Source organism: Oryctolagus cuniculus, chromosome 13 (genome assembly GCF_964237555.1).
Source record: "Oryctolagus cuniculus chromosome 13, mOryCun1.1, whole genome shotgun sequence".
In the NCBI taxonomy this organism is placed as follows: domain Eukaryota; kingdom Metazoa; phylum Chordata; class Mammalia; order Lagomorpha; family Leporidae; genus Oryctolagus; species Oryctolagus cuniculus.
This window is the reverse complement of record NC_091444.1, coordinates 87,872,944-87,896,547: the sequence shown is the minus strand read 5'-3', so window position 1 is coordinate 87,896,547 and position 23,604 is coordinate 87,872,944. Positions and strand designations below refer to the sequence as shown.

Genomic DNA, 23,604 nt, shown 5'->3' with positions numbered 1-23,604 from the left:
AGTAAAAATTATGAAATTAAATTAGTAATATTAATATCTACATGCTCTCTGAGAAAAGGAATGTAGTTATGATTAGAATATTTATGGGCTCTATTCTTTAAGAACGAGTTTATGGGGCCAGCACTGGTTTTTGACTTTCTATCTACCACCTACATATATCTTTTATATCTTAGTTTAAGTCAGAATTTGCTAAGTGAAATGGAAGCCATCTTGCTTGTATTTTACATTGTGAGGTCGTCAGATTCCTTAAAGTTCTGTAAGTTGTCATGGGAACTTTCAAGTACACAGTTTCTCAGAGAGACCTTAGGGTGGGGTAATCATTCACCAGGTAATATATTTTGTACATTTTATGGAAGTTTATGGGACTGTAAATTTCCTTTTAATTGTGAAAGCTAAAGAAGTTCAAGATTATTCTGGTAACTGTTATTGTCTTTCATATTCTTTTTCCTGAGTATTTTATTTTTAATGCATTATAATAATTTGTTTATCACCAATTTTTCATGTCTTTTGTCAATCTATTATTTCTCCCTCTTAATCATAATATATTTTATTTCATGAAACAGCCAATAATTTTATGTTTCATCTTTCATATTACCTACCATTACCTGTGAATGTTTTTAATATCCTAGTCTAAATCTATCCTTCCATTGTGAACCTATAAACAAATTGAATTTTAAGTATTTTATCATGAACTCAAACAAAATTATTTAAGTTGTACAGACTACAATCATATGTATCTATTTTGAGAAATCTTGGAACCCTGAATAATTCACACTATCCAGGTAATGCATTTTTAAAGCCACATTTTCTTATTTTCTTTTTAAAAGTTTTGTACACTTATTTGAGAAAACTTTTCAATTGGCAAGAAACTTCGTTGGCTATGATTAGTGCCCAATCAGTTTTTCCATCACTGAGTATAAAAAAAAGAAGTTTTATAAGACACCATCCAAACTAGAAGGAGCACTAGAGGCTGAAGTTGGGCACCTTTTCCTCTGGACTGCTCTTAGTGATTGGTGCTGAAGATGAAGAATTCCTTAAAGAGCAACCCCAAAGGAAGGCTTTGGATATCTTGAGGGAAAGCAGGAGCAAGAGCTGAGAAAAATGCAGTTTCCTTACCAGACACTCGGGGTCTTGTGCATTGTTGACTTCTACCACCCACCCACCCAGAACTCTTACCAAAGTTTGGTTTAAGGGTCTCAAAGTTACAGGTTTACTGGAAAAGATAATAAATCAAGGACTGTTGAGAACTGCTCTCAAGCAGTCCTATCCTATTTTTAGCTGGACAGAGGCAAGGATCACCACTGACTGGCCCAAAGGAAGTTGAAACTCAAAATCGCACCATTCTGCTCACCTTAATCTCATCTATAAGAACTATTTCTGTAGACTCCTGCATTGTTTTTCCTCTGGGAAAGTGTTGATGGTTATTTCTCTATTCAACTGTGTAATTCTAAAAAAAATCAAGTATTTATACCAAACAATCCAGCAATTTAGCCCCTAAGTAACTACCCATAGTGTAGTGGGCTACACTAATAAATTATAGGCTTGCATATAAATTTCCTAGCAATATTATACTGTGTAGCCCAAAATTGGAAACAAATGTCCTTTAACTGGAGAATTGACATATAAAATGTAGTATGTTCCTAGTATGGAGTAACACTCAGCAAAAAAAGAATAAAATAACACAATCATTATGCATCTCAAAAACATTGTGATAAGTGAAAGAAATCAAATGCAAAGAATTACATATTGTATAATGAAATATATGATATTTCTAAAATGGCAAAACTATAATGCACAAGAGTTGTTGCCTGGTGCTTTGAAATGGAGTAGGGATTAACTTAAAAGGGCAAGGGAGGTCTTTTCAGGAGAATGGGAGTGTTCCAAAATTGGATGTGGTACTGGTTATATAAGATAAATTAAAGAAAAATGTTTTAAAAGTCATAAAACTGCATACATGAGGTAGGTGACCATATGGTATGTAAATTATACAACAAAGCTGACAAAATAATTCAGAGTCCCCAAAAGCATTGGCTAAATGAGTTTCTTAATGACATGTTCTAAAATAAAACTAGAAAAGAATTAAATATGCATTTACTGATCATTAACCACTGGTACATTTTTAAAATTATCTCCTTCTTGCTATTGATATATTTTCTTACATAATTTGATTTATTACCTTAATATTTTGCTTAGGATACCTATAGCTTGGCCTATGAAATGGATGCATTTAAATAACTTGATTTTATTTCATGTCCTGGTACCCTTACATCAACATCAATATAATATCAGTTTCCCAAAGGAAATTTTAAAATATTCTTTGTGTTTTCTACTCTGTGTAGGTATGGGAAATGTAAATTTATTTTTCTTCCTTAAGAGTGTGGAGTATTTTGTAAGTCTGGACATGAAATTTTGATTCTGTGGTTTCGTTTCTTGCTTGGTTCTTTGGAATTTTCAAAATGTGATTCAACTTTCTGGGTTTATATAGGGTTTTCCTGTTTTATGTTGTGCTTGTGTTTTATAAATTTGATTTTCAAAATATGGTGGATTTTGATCTTTGCAGTCAAATTTTTACTTTCAAGAATTTCAAACTTTTCTCCTAGTATCTCTATAAAACAATGATTCTGTTTAAAAAAAAAAAGAAATAAGTTGTAATACTATAATTGTGGGGAAATTAGTTACATGAGGCAATTCAAAGATGGCACCCAAAGGAAGTAAGGTGGGTGGAATCCAAAGTTGTTTACCACTAAAACTAATTGGCGGCTGGCACCTTGGCTCAATAGGCTAATCCTCCTCCTTGCGGCACCGGCACACTGGGTTCTAGTCCTGATCGGGGAGCCAGATTCTGTCCCGGTTGCCCCCCTTCCAGGCCAGCTCTCTGCTCTGGCCAGGGAATGCAGTGGAGGATGGCCCAAGTACTTGGGCCCTGCACTCCATGGGAGACCAGGAGAAGCACCTGGCTCCTGCCATCGGATCAGTGTGGTGCGCCGGCCGCAGTGCACCGCCCGTGGCAGGCCATTGGAGGGTGAACCAATGGCAAAGGAAGACCTTTCTCTCTGTCTCTCTCTCTCACTATCCACTCTGCCTGTCAAAAAAAAAAAAAAAACTGGCTACGCAACATCAGGGGAAATGGCAACAACTGATAATGAGGGTATAGACATGGCTAGTCCTATAGAAATTGCCCCATAAAGTGATCTTTGATTGGTTGGTCCTTATGCCCTGCCCCAATGACTCTGCAGTTTTGTGCTTTAAAAGGCCTTGTTACATGTGAAATAAACCAGTTCTTGCTACACTTGGCTCCCTGCTGCGTCTGATTGTCTCTGGGATCTGGAGGCTGTGGAATAGGTGAGCAGAGCACTTACCTTTCCTCAGGCCCAGTCTATCCTGTATGGGTGGACTAAGACCCTGCAATAATCTATAGCAAAAATTTTTTTTTTTGACAGGCAGAGTGGACAGTGAGAGAGAGAGACAGAGAGAAAGGTCTTCCTTTGCCATTGGTTCACCCTCCAATGGCCGCCACGGCCGGTGCCCTGTGGCTGGCGCACCGTGCTGATCCTATGGCAGGAGCCAGGTGCTTCTCCTGGTCTCCCATGGGGTGCAGGGCCCAAGCACTTGGGCCATCCTCTACTGCACTCCCTGGCCAGAGCAGAGAGCTGGCCTGGAAGAGGGGCAACCAGGACAGAATCTGGTGCCCCGACCGGGACTAGAACCTTGTGTGTCGGCACTACAAGGTGGAGGATTAGCCTAGTGAGCCATGGTGCCAGCTCAGCAAAATATTTTTGTAAGTAACTACATTTTCTAAAATCACAAATATGAAAAATTAGAACAGTGGCATTGTTTTCTATTTTTGAAAATCTCTTTAATGTCTTGCTTAATAAAAAAAAATTATCTGGACTCTCATAACTGCTTGTTCTTCAATCTTGGGTAATACTGCAAGTCACACTACCCCCTGGAAAAATATCCTGTAAACTCATAGAAGGACAAGAGGGCAGGGAGCAATTAATGACAAGGTTGACAGAACTATACTTTGAGAATCCTTATAGTGAGGGACTGTTTCCCACTCATTTGTTGGTTGAAGGTTTAGGGGGGGAATGGATGTTTTAAAGGGGCAGACTTTCTGGGCTCCTGAACAACAGAGCTGCATCTTGTGTCTTGTTTGAGGGGCAGAGCTGATGCAGCCCCTGCACCACACAAAAGACCCATGAAATCATTTGGCCTGGCCTTAAGGCAGCCACAGGCAGGACTGGAAATTCAACAGACTAATTTTTAAGCTGATAATTTTCTATGGCCTGTGAATGATGTTTTAAATATCCAAATGGCCCCAGGCAGAAACAATTTCCCCACCCCTCTTAGACCCTGGAAACCAAGTGTGCTGCACACTAGGCATCTCATTGCCCTCCACAGGTGCTGTAGCTGTAGGACCTTAAGGGACTGCATGTCCCACCATTCCCTTCTCCTCACCACAACCACAAGCTACAGCGTAAAATTCTCATCCTGGAATTATGTTGTGTTATCCAGGAAGATTCTATTGTAATTGCTTATCTTTGTGCAACCTAGAAGTATCATCTTTAATGAACATTAAGCTAAATCAGAGGTTCTCAAAATACAGTCCAGGGACCAGCACCAGAAGCAGCATCTTATAACTGATTTGAAATTCAAGCTCTCTGGCCCCAGCCTCCTGAACAAAGCCTCTGCAGTTGAGGCTCAGCAATCTGTAGTCTAACAAGCCTTTCAGGTGATTCCAATGCACCAAATAGTTTAAGGCATTAGCCTTGAAGTTAAACTGAGCTGGATCTTTCCTTGGAAAGGAAACCCAGCACAGGTGATAAGGAAAACACTTTCATTCCCTTCCTATCTCCTCCCCTTCCTGTGTGAGTGGTTCTGGAGAGACAGTGGCAGTACAAGCTTTGAATCAGAAACACAAGTTTTTGTTATTCTGTTTCTCTGGAGATTCCTTATTAATCCATGGTGAATTAATTGCACTGATATATAAGAAAAGATATTTGATAAAATTCCTAAATATTATGGATTAAAACCAATTAATACTGGGACCAACGTTGCAGTACAGCTGGTTGAGGTACTACTTGTGACACTGGCAACCTAAATCAACTGTGGTTGAGTCCAAACTGCTCTCTTTCTGATCCAATTCACTGCTAATATGCCTGGGAAGGAAACAGAAGATGGCTCAAGTACTTGGACACCCCCCAACCCAGGTGGGAGACCAGATTAGAGTTCCAAGCTCCTGGCTGTGGCCAGGAACAGTCTCAGCCATTATAGCCATTTAGATACTGAACCAGTGGATGGAGGATCTACCTTTCTCTGTCATTTTGCCTGTAAAATGAATACTTTAAAAAGATAAAATTAATACATATAAACCCAACATTTACTTAATATTTAATTTATTTCAAATAATTTGCTAAAATAATGTTTATGGTTGTAGCCATTAGCTTCAAAGTCAGAAGATGAGATCAAATCATTACTATTATTTACCATTGTTTCTGATACTCACAATGAACATATTTAGAAAAGGAAACTTGTGGTATAAAAATTATAAATGTTTCAAAACCGATTTTTGATCTAGAAAAACACTTTAAATCATACTTTGTTAAGATTTCTAGGAACAAAATAAGCAGTCAAAAATGGTCATCATACATAAAGGGTAGAAATACTAATTAGATATAAATATTTTTAGCACACAATGTAGAATTTGGGGAGTGAACTGGCAGATGGAAGATTCTCTCTCTCTCTCTCTCTCTCTCTCTCTCTCTCTCTGCCAGTCCTTCTCTCTGTGTGTAACTCTTCCAAATAAATAAATAAATATTTATAAAAAAAAAACAACAACAGAGGAGGGGCTGGCATTGTGGCATAGCTGATTAAGTTGCCACCTACAACTCTGGCATTCCAAGAGGGATGGTTTGATTCCTAGGTGCTCCAGTTCTGATCCAGCTGTTAATATACCTGGGAAATCCACAAAAGATGACCTAAATACTTGGGTCCCTGAATGCATGTGGGAGACCTGGATGGAGTTTCAAGCACCTTTTTTTGGCCTGGCCCAACCCCAGCTAGTATGGCCATTTGAGAAAGGAATCAGTAGATGGCATAACTCTCTCTCTGCCTCTCCAACTCCATCCCCTTCCTTCTCCCTCTCCCTGTAACTCCTTACCAAAAGTACTGTGAGATTAACTACAAAACTTGTTCTCAAACAGGACTTTGGATGTTTTGTGTGTGTGTGTGTGCTGTGAGTGTGGGGACAAACTGTTGAAATCTATACTTAGTATAGAGTTGGTCTTCTGTATATAAAGTTAATTAAAAGTTAATCTTAATGAAGAATGGGATAGGAGAGGGAGTAGGAGAAGCAATGGGAGTAGGTGTGGGAGAGTGGGTACCAGAGGAAGGAACACTAAATTTGTACCTATGAAATTTCCATTCATTAAGAAAAAGCTTTAAAAAAATTTTAAAAACTCCTAAAAAAAGAAAACCTAGAGACCAGTGAACTACAAAATAATGATCTTTCAGCATTTACAGAAGCTCAGCTGCAACCTTGTATTGGTTTAAATATGGTACTTCATCAATTTCATACAGGAAAGGGAATACACTTTGAAAAATAAGCAGAAAATTTAAATACAAGTGCAGGGAAAAATATTTTTGATGCAGAAAGGGATCATAGTGCTTGAACCCCAAAAAAGAGATTTTAAGGTGATCTCTTCATGGTGGTTCTTTTTATTATTATTATTATTTCTTTATTCAAACATGAATTTGAAGAGGAAATCCTGTCATTTTGTGTTCTGGTTGGGAGTCTAAAGTAGAAACTCACTTGCTGGCATCATTGCTTTTTTGTATTTTACAATAAACTGTCCCCCCATCCACCCAACCCCTGATGTTTTTATGTCTAAAACAAAAACTTTGTAGTCGTGGGGAAAAAAAATAAAACTAGTCTCATCTTTTAACACCTTCAACGTCTCACCCCAAAATAGCATTACTTTTGGAATCTGATGTCCAATTTAAGAAAGAATTGACCATCACACTTAGTCGAATTAGTAGTGACTTGAGTTAGTAAATTACCAAATATTAAGCCCACAGAGCTCCCATCTGCTGATTCACTCCCCAAGATGGCCAGGACTGGGCTACGACAAAGCTAGCAGCCAGAAACGTATTTCTGGGTCTTCCATGTAAGTACTTGAACCATCTCCTGTTGCTTCCCACAGTGCCCATTGTCACCAAGAAGCTAGAATCTGGAGAGGAGAAGGACATGTCCCCAGGTGCTCCAAAATGAGATGTGGCCATGGCAAGTGGCTCTGAAACCAATAAGCCAAACATTCCTGATGTTAGAATAGCTTTGTTAATACCAATCTTTTAGAACACTTCTGCTCAGCATATCAACTCTGTCACAAAACAAGCACTCACAGCGTTGTATATCTTGTATATGGGAATGAAGAAAGGGAAGGATGAGGTTTCATTTTAGACTTGAACTTTTGGACAGCCACACAAAAGCATTCAACAGGAAGTCAAACTTAATGTCTAAAAGCCATGAAAAATGTCCCAGCTGGAGGGATACAGGAGTTTTAGATCACAAAGGGCCACATCTGTCAAGGGGAATTATACTACAGACTGAAGGGGATACAATATTGACCCCTGGATGAGTAGTGTTCAGGAGAAGAATATAGAAGTATTCAGGGAAAAAGACAATGACCCATCACTGAAGCTATGATGGAAAAGAACAGAGAAGAATTTCCAGAAAAACATCATTCACAATCACTTCAAATATGGCAAAGAAAAGATATGTTAAAAGAGAGGTCAGGCATTTAGCTTAGTGCTTATCATGCTAGCTAAGATACACTAGCTCTACCTCGGAGTGCCCAGGTTGGATTTCCAGTTCCAGGTCCAGTTCCTAGCTCCCAGAATGAGGGATGCCTAGACTACATTCCTTACTCCTGCCTCAGTCCTTCTCCACTTCTGTTTGGTATGATTGTTTAGGGAGTGAATAAGTATATGGAAGCTGTTTATCACTTAGTCCATCAGCTTCTTTCTCTGCCAAGCTCCTAAATATTTTGAAATAAGAGAGAAGATTCAAGTAAGAAAAAGAATAGTAAATAGCTTTTGGCTTTGTCTATGCATATTCTGCTAGTAAAATTTTGAAGAACTGAAATAACATTACACCAAATTAAAGTGAAAACAATGGGATTATTTGCCCAAAAACAGATCTCGGGAGTCTACATTTGTGACTAACTGAGAGAAATGCATAAAGATTTATTTAAGAACCTACAGTTGGCACCAGTATTGTGGTACAATGGGTTAAACCTCCACCTACACTGCTGGCATTCCATGTGAGCAGACAATATGAGTCCTGGCTACTCCATTTCCAATCCAACTCCCTTGCTAATGTGCCTGAAAGAGCAGTCAAAGATGACTTGAATATTTGGGCCCCTTCCCAAATATGGGAGACCAAAATGGAGTCCCAGGCTCCTGGTTTGGCCTGGCCCAGTCCAAGCCATTGACACCATTTGAGGAATGAATCAGTAGATTGAACATATCTCTTTCTGTCTCTCCATTCCTCCCAATTTCTGTAATTCTGCCTTTCAAACAAAAAATATATCTTAAAAAATAAAATAACCTGCACTAGATTCTTTTTCTCATATTCCTGACCTCATCCCTGAATCAAGCTCAGCTCCTCAAAACTATTAGACTGTCTTACTCTAACAAATCAAAAACAAACTTAACTGATTGTGTTTTAGTACTAGGTAACTCTTACCCTTGCAGAATGCTAAATATTTATTTCCAGGATTGCATTAAAACACTCCTCACTGCATCATTTATGTGACAATAAAGATTTTTTCAGACACCATGACCCCCATTTAGCATAGTGTACTCTAAGTTACCACTCAAATCATGTAACATATGTTTTTCTATGGCAAGAGAAAGACCAAAGACCAAATTGTCTTATCTTAGATGACTACAATGTTTCATTACCATGCCAGATTCATCATTCATCTTGTTTGTGTATATTCCCTGAGAATAAATTTTATGTGTATTTTTCATTTTAATTAATAAATTCTTATAAATTTCCTGAAATGAAAACATAACAAGCAAAGGAATATTTTAGAAAACCACTTACAGGTGAAGTACTAATTTTCTTTGCTCTTAGAAATGTGTGCAGGTGCCAGAACCATACCTGGAAGAGAAAGTGAATGGAAGGAGTTAAAAGAAGTCTTTATCTGGTTTCCTTCTACATTGATCTATGAAAAAAAAAGGATATGATAGAGTAAATAAAGAATAATTAATACATTACCTGAGAAAACATCAACTTCACAGTGGAGGAATAAAACTTTAAACACAGAAATGCATAATAATATGCACCCACTTCTATTAAGTGGCAGAGATTAAACTGAAGTTATCATTGGTTCAATGAAAGCATTGTCTAATTTTTAAAATAATAATAGTAAAAAATAAAATATTAAGGGTTATTGTTCAAATAAATGAAGTTATCAAAGAGATAAGCAGGCCGGCACCGCGGCTCACTAGGCTAATCCTCCACCTTGCGGTGCTGGCACACCGGGTTCTAGTCCCAGTCGGGGTGCCGGATTCTGTCCCGGTTGCCCCTCTTCCAGGCCAGCTCTCTGCTGTGGCCAGGGAGTGCAGTGGAGGATGGCCCAAGTGCTTGGGCCCTGCACCCCATGGGAGACCAGGAGAAGCACCTGGCTCCTGCCATAGGATCAGCACAGTGTGCCAGCAGCAGCGTCATGGCCGCGGCAGCCATTGGAGGGTGAACCAACGGCAAAGGAAGACCTTTCTCTGTCTCTCTCTCTCACTGTCCACTCTGCCTGTCAAAAAAAAAAAAAAAAGAGAGAGATAAGCATTATGTTGTCACTAAAATGTATATTTACTGTAGTACACTTTTCCAGTAATGATTCCAAATAACAACATTCCCTGTATTCATCCCTTCACAAGACCTTGTATTTCACCATTTCACTTGCTTTACCCATGAGATATTAATAAATGTGACAGAAACAGATAGTTTGTAAAAATATTTGCCTTCTCAGATTTTCTTTACTTGACACAATTATCTTCTGCAAAACCCTGGGTCCTGCCTGTAGAAGAGGTAGAATCTAGCCAAGATTCACCAAAAATCACCATTTGAGTGACTGCTCCAATCTTGATTCAATTCCAGTTTCCTGCAAAAGCACACCCTGAAGAAAATCACCTGAAAAGCAATGTCGCAAATAGGTGTTAGCCTTTGAGCTGTGTTGGAGACTTGAATTGAGTTATTTTTTAAATAAAATTACTTATTCAAAAAACAGATAAATCTTCTCTAAACCCAGATCTTCCAGTTTAAAGTCACCACAAATGTGTTGTGTCTATAGATATGCTTACTGTGAACATGACATGTAATGGAAGGTGGGATCCATATGTTCTCTTGCCAAATAGAGTCTCCATGATTCAGACAGGACAGGGCACAACCTCTCAGCCACACACACACACAGAGAACATATTCCTGGCAACAAGGTATCTAGAGAAAACACAAAAGAGGATGCCTTGCCTCCAAATTGGCTGTTTCACAACATTTCAGTGTGTCATGACAAGGGAGAAAAAAATAGACCTGGATTCAAATAGCACCAAATCTCTTTGCTCTTACTGAATCTTAAACTTTCTGTCATATTTCTTCACTTCCTGTATGTCTTTTGAATTTACTATAACAGCTTCTTGTTTAGATTTTAAGTAATTCTTATAAATTTTACTAAAAAAAAGTGTCCCTACTGCTACTCACTGTCATGCTTAAATTCTATACATCACTCAATTTTAATGCTTATGAGCTTAGTTAATTAATGATTATATTTGTAATTGCCACATATGATAAATTTAGTTAATTTACTTATTTTTAGTTAAAAGAATTAAACTCAATCAAATATTAGTCTCAGAACTGATTCATGGTATAATTTATGTGTTCTGGAGGTTTTTCAGATGTTGATTATATTTGCCATTAAAATACAATTTTTAAAAATCCTGTGAAGGATAACTCCATGTGCACTAAACTGGTAAAATCCAGGGCATGTGTTGAAAAACACACATAATGGTAAATTTGGAAAAGCTGGTAAGTATTATAAATGGTTGGCAAGAGCTTAAAAACCCACAATGACTCACTATGTCACTATTTTATTATATATAAATACTGAGAAAATCAGAAGTATTTGTTAAAATTTCTACTACGATGCACTAGATTTATGATTTTCAGAATGTACTTCCCTATATATAATGTAGTTCTGTGCTAGCTTTGAGTAGCAGAAAGGCTTCTTTTGTTGTTTTTTAAAGATTTATTTTTTATTTGAGAGGTCAAGTTACAGACATAGAGAAGAAGAGATAGAAAGAGAGATCTTTTAGCCACTGGTTCACTCCCAAAATGGCTACAACAGCTGGAGCTAAACAAATACAAAGCCAGGAGCTAGAAGCTCCCTCTGGGTCTCCCATATGGGTGCAGGGTCCCAAGCACTTTGGTCATCTTCCACTGCTTTCCCAGACAAATAGCAAAGAGCTGTATTGGAAGTGCAGCAACAATGACTGGAATCAGCACTCATATGGGATGATGGTGCTTCAGGTGAAGGTTTAACCTACTATGCCACAGCGTTGGCCCAGTGATAAATTTTTGGAAGACATCCTTCCTGTAGATTAGTCTATAATATTATAAGGTAAGGTTTAGGTTTTATTTCCCACACATCAGTATTTATCTTTTGGCAACTATAAATATTGAATATCATGTATATGTATATATATGTACATGTTTTGTAGCTGCAGATTTTGTCATTCTTTCTAATTCTCTTTTTAATGCCTGCTATTATGCCATTTTATGGAAATTGTATTGATATTACCTGTACACAATGATCAGGCATTTCCATTGTAATATGTGTTTATGTGTGCAAGTTTTGTGTCTGTGTATATGAGTGCACAATTTTTGATAGATAGTTTCAAAAGTAATACTGTGAGAAATATTAACACTCATTTCAAAATCTGTCCTCCCCAGAGATGGGTGTCTATGAGTCAGACCACAAGACCCCTCTAAGTGTTATGGACTGAAATGTGCTTTCCTAAAATTCACACATTAAAGTGCTAACCACCAACATGACTCTACCTGGAAAAAGTGCTTTTTAGCAGGTCAAATAATATCTTATGTGTGATGTCCATCAGGAGAAAGATTTCTGGAAAAATCAAGCCAGTATGACCTTGATCTTGTATTTTCAAACTTCACAACTCTAAGAAGTAAATTTCCATGATATAAAACATATTATCTATGGACTTTTGTTAGCAAATTAATACAGCCTTATTTCTGCCAGCATTTCCTGCAGCCACCTAGAAGGTCCACACCATTATCAGGGAAACATAGAAGCTAAAACTATGACTTCAGATGGACAAACCTCTAGAAACACAAGAAAGATACCCTTCTCAATGACCCAGAAAAAATAAAAAAATGTATCAAAGCCAAGGACAGTAGAAAAAAGTGAATAATAAAGATCACAGCAGAAATAAATAAGGAAGAAACTTGAGAAATTAAAATTAATAAAATTAAGAGCTAGTTCATTGAAAAGAAAAAAACAATTCTCAAGCTATAGTAAGAGAAACAGGAAATGATCCAAATGGATGAGATCAAAGAGAGGAAATAATATCTATTCAAACAGGAAAATAAGAATTCGCATTCATATTTCTGTTTGCAGATAGCATGATTTTATATGGAGAGAAACCTAAGAACATCATCAAGAAAATTCTGAAAATGATAAATGAACTTAGCAAAATTGATAATACAAAATAAAATCAGTTGCACTTTTGTACATAATAGTCAACTCAGTTGGGAAAAAAATTATAAGAACAAACATATTTACAATTGTCACAAGAAAATAAAATACCTCACAATAAATTGAATCCAGGATATGAAAGCCCTCTACAATAAAAGTCACAAAACAATGATGAAAGAAAATAAATATATAAACATTGGAAAGATGTCTAATGAACCTTGATTGAAACAATTTGTATGATTGAGCTTTTATACTAACCAAAGTAATGTGCACCTTTGATGCAATTTGCCTTGAAACACCAATTAAATTATTCACAGAGGGAATAGCACTGGGGCACAATGGGTTACATTTCCACCTGCAATGCAAGGATCCCATAGCAGAATAATTGTTTAAGTACTGTCAGCTCTAGTTTTGATCCAGCTCTCTGTTAATGTGATTGAGAAAGCGAGACAAGATGACCCAAGTACCTGAGTCTTTGCCACCAATGTGGGAGATGGAGATGGAGTTCCAGACTCTAGATTTGTCCTAGCTCAGCACCAGCCATTGTTTCCTTTAGGGAAGTGAACCAATAGATGAAAGATCTCTTTCACTCTCTGATTCTCTTTGTCACTCTGTCTTTCAAATAAATAAATCTTTTCAAAAAGAAAGCCAATTCTTCACAGAACTAGAAAATAAAAAACTAAACTTCATTTGAAATCAGAAAGCCCCAAATTTCAAAGCCATCTTGAACAACATAATAAATCTGAAGGCACCACAATATCTAATTTCAAGACATTATAAAAGTAGTGTAAGCATTGGCATAATATCAGACACATAGTTCAATGGAACAGAACAGACATCTCAGAAATAAACCCACACTTCCACAAGCAACTTATCTTTAACAAAGGAATAAAAATACCCTGAAAAAAGAAGAATCTTTTTAAAAATGGTCCAGAGAAAACTGGTTATCCATATGTAGAAGACTAAAAATAAAACCTAACACATCTTACACTATGTAAAAGTGAACTCACAGTAATTAAATACCTAAATAGAAGACCAAAAACTAAGTAAACATAGAGAAAGTGTAGAACACTGGCATAGAAACAGCTATTGTATAAGATTCCAAAAGCACAAGCAATAAAAATAAAAATAAATTTGATAATATCAAATAAGATGCTTCATACAAAAAAGTAATCATCAGAGCCAAGATACAACAAACACAGTGGCAGAAAACACTTGAAAAATCTGAATATGACAAAGGATTTATATCCAGAATATATAGAGAATTGGAAAAACTCTAAACAAAAAAAATAGCACAGTTAAGAAATGGGCAAGGATCATAATAGACATTCTATCAGAAAAAAATATAAATGGTCAAAACATGTGAATGTGCTCAATGTCACTAACCATCAGGGAAATGTAAATCAAAACACAATATGAGGATCCAAAACCTATAAGAGAATGCGATGCTCAGGTTTTTGTCTGTGCATTGAGTGGGTTTAGAAGATCCTGTTCACCAGCAGAGAGAAGAATCTACATGTAGGCAAAGAAAATCTTACTCTTTTTCTAACAGGCTTATTTGAATCTTGACCAGTTCCTGTTAGCCTTGCCACAAACTTTCCAGTTTCACTAATTTCCATCTGCTAAACTCTAATTTAATCTCCTCTCTGTATAGTAGTCCTTCTATCTATTGAGGATACATTTTGTCTTGTTTTGTTTTATTCCTTCTGTCTCTTATTAAGTTCTTGCAAGGCATTGTGACCCTCAAAAGATCCATTCATTTATGCAGTCTTCAGTTTTCATTAGTGACTACATGCCAAGTAGTATGTTAAAGGCAAGGCATAGATCAGAGTTTGTGAAATCAAGAGGCTGCCATAGCCTTGGCAACTCATGACAAGAGCCTTGGGTGATTGCTGACATCATAAATAAGAGTGTCAATTGTTAAATCAACAATGGGAGTCACTGCACACCTACTCCCCATGTAGGATCTCTGTCCTTAATGTGTTGTACTATGCAAATTAATGGTGAAACTACTACTCAAACAGTACTTTTTAAACTTTCATTTAATAAATATAAATTTTCAAAGTACAACTTTTGGATTATAGTGGTTTTTTTCCTTCCCCATAACTTCCCTCCCACCCATAACCCTCCCATCTCCGGCTCCCTCTCCCATTCCATTCACATCAAGATTCATTTTCAATTATCTTTATATACAGAAGATCAATTTAGTATATGTTAAGTAAAGAGTTCATCAGTTTGCACCCACACAGAAATACAAAGTGTAATGTACTGTTTGAGTACTAGTTATAGCATTAATTTACATGTACAACACATTAAGTTTGGAGAGCCTACATGAGGAGTAAGTGCACAGTGACTCCTGTTGTTGACTTAACAATTGACACTCTTGTTTATGGCGTCAGTAATCAACCTAGGCTCTTGTCATTAGTTGCCAAGGCTATGGAAACCTTTTGAGTTCACTGACTCTGATCATATTTAGACAAGGTCATAGTCAAAGTGGAAGTTCTCTCCTCCCTTCAGAGAAAGGTACCTCCTTCTTTGATGGCCCCATTATTTCCACTGGGATCTCACTCGCAGAGATATTTCATTTAGGTGGTTGTTTGTTTTTTTGTTTGTTTTTTTTTTTTTTTTTTTTTTTTTTGCCAGAGTGTCTTGGCTTTCCATGCCTAAAATACTCTCATGGGTTCTTCAGCCAGATCTGAATGCCTTAAGGGCTGATTCTGAGGCCAGAGTTTTTAAAAAAGTACTTTATACTTTGTGTTTCTGTGTGGGTGCAAGCTGTTGAAATCTTTACTTAATAAATACTAAGTTGATCTTCTGCATATGAAGATAATTGAAAATGAATCTTGATGAAGAATGGGATGGGAAAGGGAGTGAGAGATGGAATGGTTGCAGGTGGGAGGGAGGTTATGGGGGGAAAAGCCACTATAATCCAAAAGTTGTACTTTGGAAATTTATATTTATTAAATAAAAGTTGAAAAAAAGGCAAGGCACAGGCCAGAAACTAAGCAAAATTCACTCTGCTTAAAGCAGAGTTGGGGTCAGGAGCCATTCACTAAGACAAAGATGGAGAAGTAGGCAGAAGTGAGATAAAAAAGAGTCATGTAGCTTTCTTATTAGCATGAAGATATGAAGGTGGAATAAGGTGGCAGCTATTGTGTTTTACTTTCTGCTTGAGGAATTGATTGAAGCTGAGAGCAAGACCTGGAGCCATGTTAGGTAAATATTGCAATTCCATTTGTGTAGGAGATAGCAGATCTAAGGAAGGTGGCTAGTGGAATGAAGAGAATTGAGCAGTTAAGGAATAGAATCATCCAGTCATAAATGAATGGAAAAAGGAAAGAATTGATGATTCCCAAATATTTGCCTTTTAGAGTAGTTTGAATGTTAGTGACATATTCCAAGATAAGGAATACCAAAGTGGAAGAAAGTTTTACTTTTAATTTTGCTCATATTGATTTTGAGGAACCTGTAAAGGTTATAGTTGAGTTCTATGCTACGGAGAAATGTAAATTTCTTTAGTATAATATAAAGTATAAATCATGAGGAGTAGAAGAAATTAGCCAGGCACTGCACATGTGTGTAAAGTGTGAAAACAACCACTGCAATGGTAAACATTTGAGCAATATAAATATTTAGTTTTAGGCAGGAGTGATGGCAAATAGACTCAAAAGGAGTAATCAGAAGTTCAGAGGAAAGCCAGGATATGAGATAGGATGTATGCTGAGAGAGGCAGTATTTGTGGAGGGAGCTTGGAAATGTGTCAGATGACGCCTTCTAATCCCTTTCTTTATTCTTATTTGTTCTCTATCCCATTAACCTGCTTTACTTTCATAATAAAATTTATTCTTAATGAACTTGTATTTTATATTTTCTTATTAGCACGTGATCATATTATCACTAAGAGAAAAAGGTTCTATATTCAGTGCATAAAAAAGGGTTTGGTACATAGTAGAACTTTAATGAAGTGCTGAGTGAATGACATTCACTCAGCCAATGAGGAATTAAAAGCATAAATTGCGTTAACCAACACAGTAATTACTAATGACCTTGGAAAGAGCAATTTGAGAGGAATACTGGGAATAAAAATAAGCCTTCAATAAACTGAATGACAGAAAGAAAGGAAATTGGGTTTATGCCAACATTGAAGACTTTTTTGAAGAATTTAAATTGATATTGAGAGGGACTGGCACTGTGGCATAATGAGTTAAGCTGCCACCTGTGATGCCAGCATCCCATTGAGTACCAGTTTGAGTCTGGGCTACTTCACTTACAATTCAACTCCCTTCTAAGGCACCTGGGGAAGTAGCAGAAGATGAATCAAGGATCTGGACTACTGCCTCTTATGTGGGAGACATGAATAAACCCTGACTTAAACTTGTCTCAGCCCCAGCTGTTGTGACATTTGGGTAATGAGCCAGTAGATGAGAGATCTGCCTGTCTTTCCCTCTCCCTCTCTCTATAACTCTTCCTTTCAATTAAATAAATAAATATTAATAAACTGATAAAATAAAAAAGTCACTGTAATCCAAAAGCTGTACTTTGGAAATTTATATTTATTAAATTAAAGTTAAAAAATAAACTGATAAAAGAAAAAGACAATGGTATATCATCTTATCCCAAAAAGGTAAAAAATAATAAATGATAGAGAGGACACGGGAAAAGAAACCACCATACACTATGGGTGAAAATGCAAATTAGTACAGGTGTTATGGAGAACAGTATGGCCATTCCTCAAAAAACATAAAAGTGAATCTACCATGACATAGTTATCTTACTCTTGGCTATATAGTAGAAATAAATGAAATCAGCATAGCATACCAAAGAGACAACAATTTTTCTATAGTCACTACAATGCAGTTCACAGCAGCTATGATTTGGAACCAATCTAGCTGTCAATCAATGAAAAAGTGGACAAGGGAACATCATTTAGACACAAAAAGAATAAAATGTTATATCCTGCAAAATGTAAAGAAGGAAGTCATAAAATTAACTGAAATAAGCCAGGACCAGAAACACAAATGTCACATGTTCCTTGTCATCTATGGAAGTGAAAAAAATAATGAATCTGACCATAGAATTGAGATTATTAGAGGTTGGGAAGGGTAGAGGCTAGGGATAGAGGGGGACTGAATAACAGCAAAATACACTGAAGCAGAAGTAACTTTGGTGTTCCATAATACAATTTGATGACTACAGTTCACCACATTAGGTATTGTGTAAGGGACTGGAGGAGAGGAGCTAGTAGGCTCAAATTTATAAAGAGGAAATTGGAAACACAGCAGGCTAGCTTGATCAATTTCTATGTTGTATACATGTTCAAATATGCCACTACACCCTATAATAATATGACTAGTAAAAATTAATCAAAAGTTATTTTTTTTGACAGGCAGAGTAGACAGTGAGGGAGAGACAGAGAGAAAGGTATTTGTTTTCCATTGGTTCACCACCCCCCCAATGGCCACTGCAGCCGGCGCACTGCAGCTGGCGCACCACGTTGATCCAAAGCCAGGAACCAGGTGCTTCCTCCTGGTTTCCCATACGGGTGCAGGGCCCAAGCACTTGGGCCATCTTCCACTGCCTTTCCAGGCCACAGCAGAGAGCTGGACTGGAAGAGGAGCAACTGGGACAGAATCCAGCACCCCAACCAGGACTAGAACCCAGGATGCCAGTGCCACAGGCAGAGGATTAGCCTATTGAGCCACGGCACCAGCAAGGATCTACTTCTTAAACTAGTTGCCGGTACCAACTAGTAACAGGGTCCAATGACTTCCCTGTACTACATAGGAAGGTAATATAAAAGTGCCTTCTTCTGGCGAGAATACGAATTGATACAAAGGGACAATTTCTTGCAATTGGTTAACCAAAGTCAGGAAGAGAGAACACATGGAGTCAATGGCAAGTTTGGTAGCTCAACCCTAATCCTGCAAAGAACTTAATCAATGGCTACAACCATTCCTGATACTGTATGAGGAGCAAAGTGATCTAATTTGGAAGATAGCTAAGAACGAAGTCTCCTGGCCTGCCTCTTGTGATGCCATCTTCAAGGGAAATGTTCACTATGATCATGATCATGATCATAGATCATGAACTTTTTGAAATGCCTTCACAAGAATATATATGCATGAGGCTAGTATTGTGGCATAATAGGATAATCACCATCTTTGAAGCTGGTATCCCTTATGGGCAATAGTTCATGTTCCAGCTGCTCCACTTCTGCTCTAACTCCTGCTGATAAGCCTGGGAAAGCAGTGAAAGATGATCAAAATCCTTGGCTCTTACACCCACATGGGAGACCTGGGTGAAGCTCCTAAATCATGGCTTCAGCCTGGCCCATCCTTAGCCATTGCACCCACTTGGGTAGTGAATCAGCGGATGAAAATCTCTCTCTGCCTGTCTCTCTGCCTTATGAATGAAATGAAAATAAGTAAATAATTTTTTTTTATTTTTTTTATTTGACAGTGAGAGAGAAAGAGAGAAAGGTCTTACTTCCATTGGTTCACCCCCCAAATGGCCACTACAGCTGGCATGCTGCACCGATCCAAAGCCAGGAGACAGGGGCTTCCTCCAGGTCTCCCACATGGGTGCAGGCACTCAAGCACTTGAGCCATCCTCCACTGCCTTCCCGGGCCACAGCAGAGAGCTGGACTGGAAGAGGAGCAGCTGGGACTAGAACCTGGTGCCCAAATGGGATGCCGGTGCCACAGGAAGAGGATTAGCCAAGTAAGCTATGGCACTGGTCCCAGTAAATAAAATTTTTAAAAGTGATATATATGCATGCATCTTTTTTTCTTTATAAAGGGGCATTTTTTTCTGTACTTTGCTTTATATATAAGCATTCTATCCCTAAATCATTTTTCTGGCCATAACATATTTAGTATTTCATTGTACAGATATACCATAATGTATTTTACCAATTACCTATCAATATTCATTTAGGTTGTCTATGTTGTATTCCTATCATAAACAGTATTACAAATAAATTGCATAATCTTTATATATTTGGCCAAATATATGTAAGATAACATCCTTTAGTTGAATCCTACCAAGAGACATTTGAATTTAAAGTATTTTGCATAGAAATCTGTTAAATTATCCTCCAAAGAGACTGCTGCATTGCACTACTACCAATAAGAGTGAAAGTGCTTGTTTTCCCACACCTTCAACAAGTGTGTGTGATCAGACTCAGAATTCCTTCAGATGCTTCCAATTTCCCATTTCTTCTGACCTCTATCTTCAAGTTTTCTTTCCTTCTTTTCACTTCTCTGTTAAGATGGTCCTGCATTTATTTCCTCTGCATTTACCTTCTGCCATCCCTCATACTGCCAACCTCATTTTGCTGGTCTCAAACTCCCCTTATACATTCCCTAAAGTTCAGCACAACTGAATAGAAAACAGGTGCTCTATCACTGGTCTTCCAATTTGCCAGCCTCCTGAACCAACAAAGAATGTTATTCAGGAAACATGGCAAAACTTAATCTGGGTCATATTATAAGAAATAACTTCCTATTGGTATAGCCATGAGGAAAAGTTTTCTAGAATAATTCTGTATTGGCTTTTGTTAAAATGAAATCTTGGCTGGTATAGTGAATGAAGCTGCCATGTGCAGTGCTGGCATCCCATATGGGCACCATTTTGAGTCCTGGCTGCTCCATTTCTGATCCAGCTCCCTGCTAATGAGCCTGAGAAAGCAGCAGAGGATGGCTCCAGTGCTTAGGCCCCTTCACCCACACGGGAGACCTGGATGAAGCTCCTGGTTCCTGGTTTCAGTCTATCCCAGCACTGGCTGTTGCAATCATTAAAGGGGCAAATCAGCAGATGGAGGATTTCTCTCCCTCCCTTTCCATCTTTCCCTCCCCTGCCACTCTCTGTATGTGTGTGTGTGTGTGTGTGTGTGTGTGTGTGTATGTCTGCCTATCCTTCTGGCTTTCAACTAAATAAATAAACCTTTAAAAAAAGGACATGCAGGTAACTTTAAAAACAATGGAATTCTTTTCCTATATTCCATATTGGATGGGATTCCTGTCTTTTGAAAAATAGCTTGTGATTTTTATTCATTACACCTTCTTGGGAACTGGGGTGAGAGTAAGTAAAAACAGGGATGAAAGAAAGGGGAGAAAACAACCCTAAAAATACCACATTGTAAAGTAGGAACAAATGGGCAAGAAGTCTGAAGGTGAGGGGGGAAAAAAGTGAAATTCTTAAATCCTCAAAAAAAGAAAGGAATGAAGAAGGAAGTGTTATGTAGGGAAGTATGGTTATGTTCTTAAGATTGTATCTGTGAAATACATTGAATATGTCCTGTATATATTAAATATATTAAATAAAAGTATTTAAAAATGAAAAGTTCTTTCCTTTATTGCATCACTACTGCCTCACTCCAGCACTCCAAACTCAGAATCCAAGGACAGGCATGGGTTGCAGGGTGGGTCTCAGTGGAAAAAACAATGCCAGCCCTATTTCTCTAACAGAAACCTCTGCATCCTGACTCCTGATCCAGCAAAGCTTTACCTACCAACCATAATCAACTTCATAAAATAACCCTTAGGACAAAGCCTCAAAGAAAAGCAATGACAGCACCATTTCTTCGCCTATGAAGCATCTTAGAAATTAGCATGCTGTTGGGGCCAGCACTGTAGTGCAGTATATTAATACTCCACAGCATCCCATATGGGCAATGGTTCTAGTTCCAGCTCTCTGCTATGACCTGGGAAAGCAGTGGAAGATGGCCAAAGTGCTAGGACCCCTGCACCTGTGTGGGAGACTGGGAAGTAGCTCCTGGCTTCTGGCTTTGGATCAGTGCAGCTCCAGTTTTTGTAGCCATTTGGGGAGTGAACCAGCAGAAGGAAGACCTTTCTCTCTGTCTCTCCCTCTCACTTTAACTCCAAGACTCAAATAAATAAATAAATAACTCCAATTCTTCTCAAACTATTCAGAACAATTGAAGAAGAGGGAATCCTCCCAAATTCTTTCTATGAAGCCAGCATCACTTTAATCCCTAAGCCAGAGAAAGATGCAGCACTGAAAGAAAATTATAGACCAATATCCCTGATGAACATAGATGCAAAAATCCTCAATAAAATTCTGGCCAATAGAATACAACAACACATCAGGAAAATCATCCACCCAGACCAAGTGGGATTCATCCCTGGTATGCAGGGATGGTTCAACATTCGCAAATCAATCAATGTGATTCACCACATTAACAGACTGCAGAAGAAAAACCATATGATTATCTCAATTGATGCAGAGAAAGCATTGGATAAAATTCAACACCCTTTCATGATGAAAACGCTAAGCAAATTGGGTATAGAAGGAACATTCCTCAATATAATCAAAGCAATTTATAAAAAACCCACAGCCAGCATCCTATTGAATGGGGAAAAGTTGGAAGCATTTCCACTGAAATCTGGCACCAGGCAGGGATGCCCACTCTCACCACTGCTATTTAACATAGTTCTGGAAGTTTTAGCCAGAGCCATCAGACAAGAAAAAGAAATCAAAGGAATACAAATCGAGAAGGAAGAAGTCAAACTATCCCTCTTTGCAGACGATATGATTCTGTACTTAGAAAATCCAAAGAACTCTGCTAAGAGACTATTAGAACTCATAGAGGAGTTTGGCAAAGTGGCAGGATATAAAATCAATGCACAAAAATCAACAGCCTTTGTATACACAAGTAATGCCATGACTGAGAAAGAACTGCTAAGATCAATCCCATTCACAATAGCTACAAAAACAATCAAATACCTTGGAATAAACTTAACCAAGGACGTTCAAGATCTCTACGATGAAAATTACAAAACCTTAAAGAAAGAAATAGAAGAGGATACCAAAAAATGGAAAAATCTTCCATGCTCATGGATTGGAAGAATCAACATCATCAAAATGTCCATTCTCCCAAAAGCAATTTATAGATTCAATGCAATCCCAATCAAGATACCAAAGACATTCTTCTCAGATCTAGAAAAAATGATGCTGAAATGCATATGGAGACACAAGAGACCTCGAATAGCTAAAGCAATCTTGTACAACAAAAACAAAGCCGGAGGCATCACAATACCAGACTTCAGGACATACTACAGGGCAGTTGTAATCAAAACAGCATGGTACTGGTACAGAAACAGATGGATAGACCAATGGAACAGAATTGAAACACCAGAAATCAACCCAAACATCTACAGCCAACTTACATTTGATCAAGGATCTAAAACTAATTCCTGGAGCAAGGACAGTCTATTCAATAAATGGTGCTGGGAAAACTGGATTTCCACGTGCAGAAGCATGAAGCAAGACCCCTACCTTACACCTTACACAAAAATCCACTCAACGTGGATTAAAGACCTAAATGTACGTCATGACACCATTAAGTTATTAGAGAACATTGGAGAAACCCTTCAAGATATTGGTACAGGCAAAGAATTTCTGGAAAAGACCCGGGAGGCACAGACAGTCAAAGCCAAAATCAACTATTGGGATTGCATCAAATTGAGAAGTTTCTGTACTGCAAAAGGAACAGTCAGGAGAGTGAAGAGACAACCGACAGAATGGGAAAAAATATTTGCAAGCTATGCAACAGATAAAGGGTTGATAACCAGAATCTACAAAGAGATCAAGAAACTCCACAAAAACAAAACCAACAACCCATTTAAGAGATGGGCCAAGGACTTCAATAGACATTTTTCAAAAGAGGAAATCCAAATGGCCAACAGGCACATGAAAAAATGTTCAAGGTCACTAGCAATCAGGGAAATGCAAATCAAAACCACAATGAGGTTTCACCTCACCCCAGTTAGAATGGCTCACATACAGAAATCTACCAACAACAGATGCT

General features: G+C 37.8%; 1 long non-coding RNA gene across 2 annotated transcripts in view; it reads right to left on the bottom strand.

Moving 5' to 3' along the window:
- Positions 1 to 1,318: 1,318 nt before the first annotated feature.
- The window catches only part of LOC127486322 (uncharacterized), a 145,884-nt gene continuing 123,598 nt past the window's right edge, over positions 1,319 to 23,604 (bottom strand). For both annotated transcript variants that reach the window (XR_011381626.1, XR_011381627.1), the window contains one exon: positions 1,319 to 10,195. This is a non-coding gene — a long non-coding RNA (uncharacterized lncRNA). The remainder of the gene's footprint in view (positions 10,196 to 23,604) is intronic.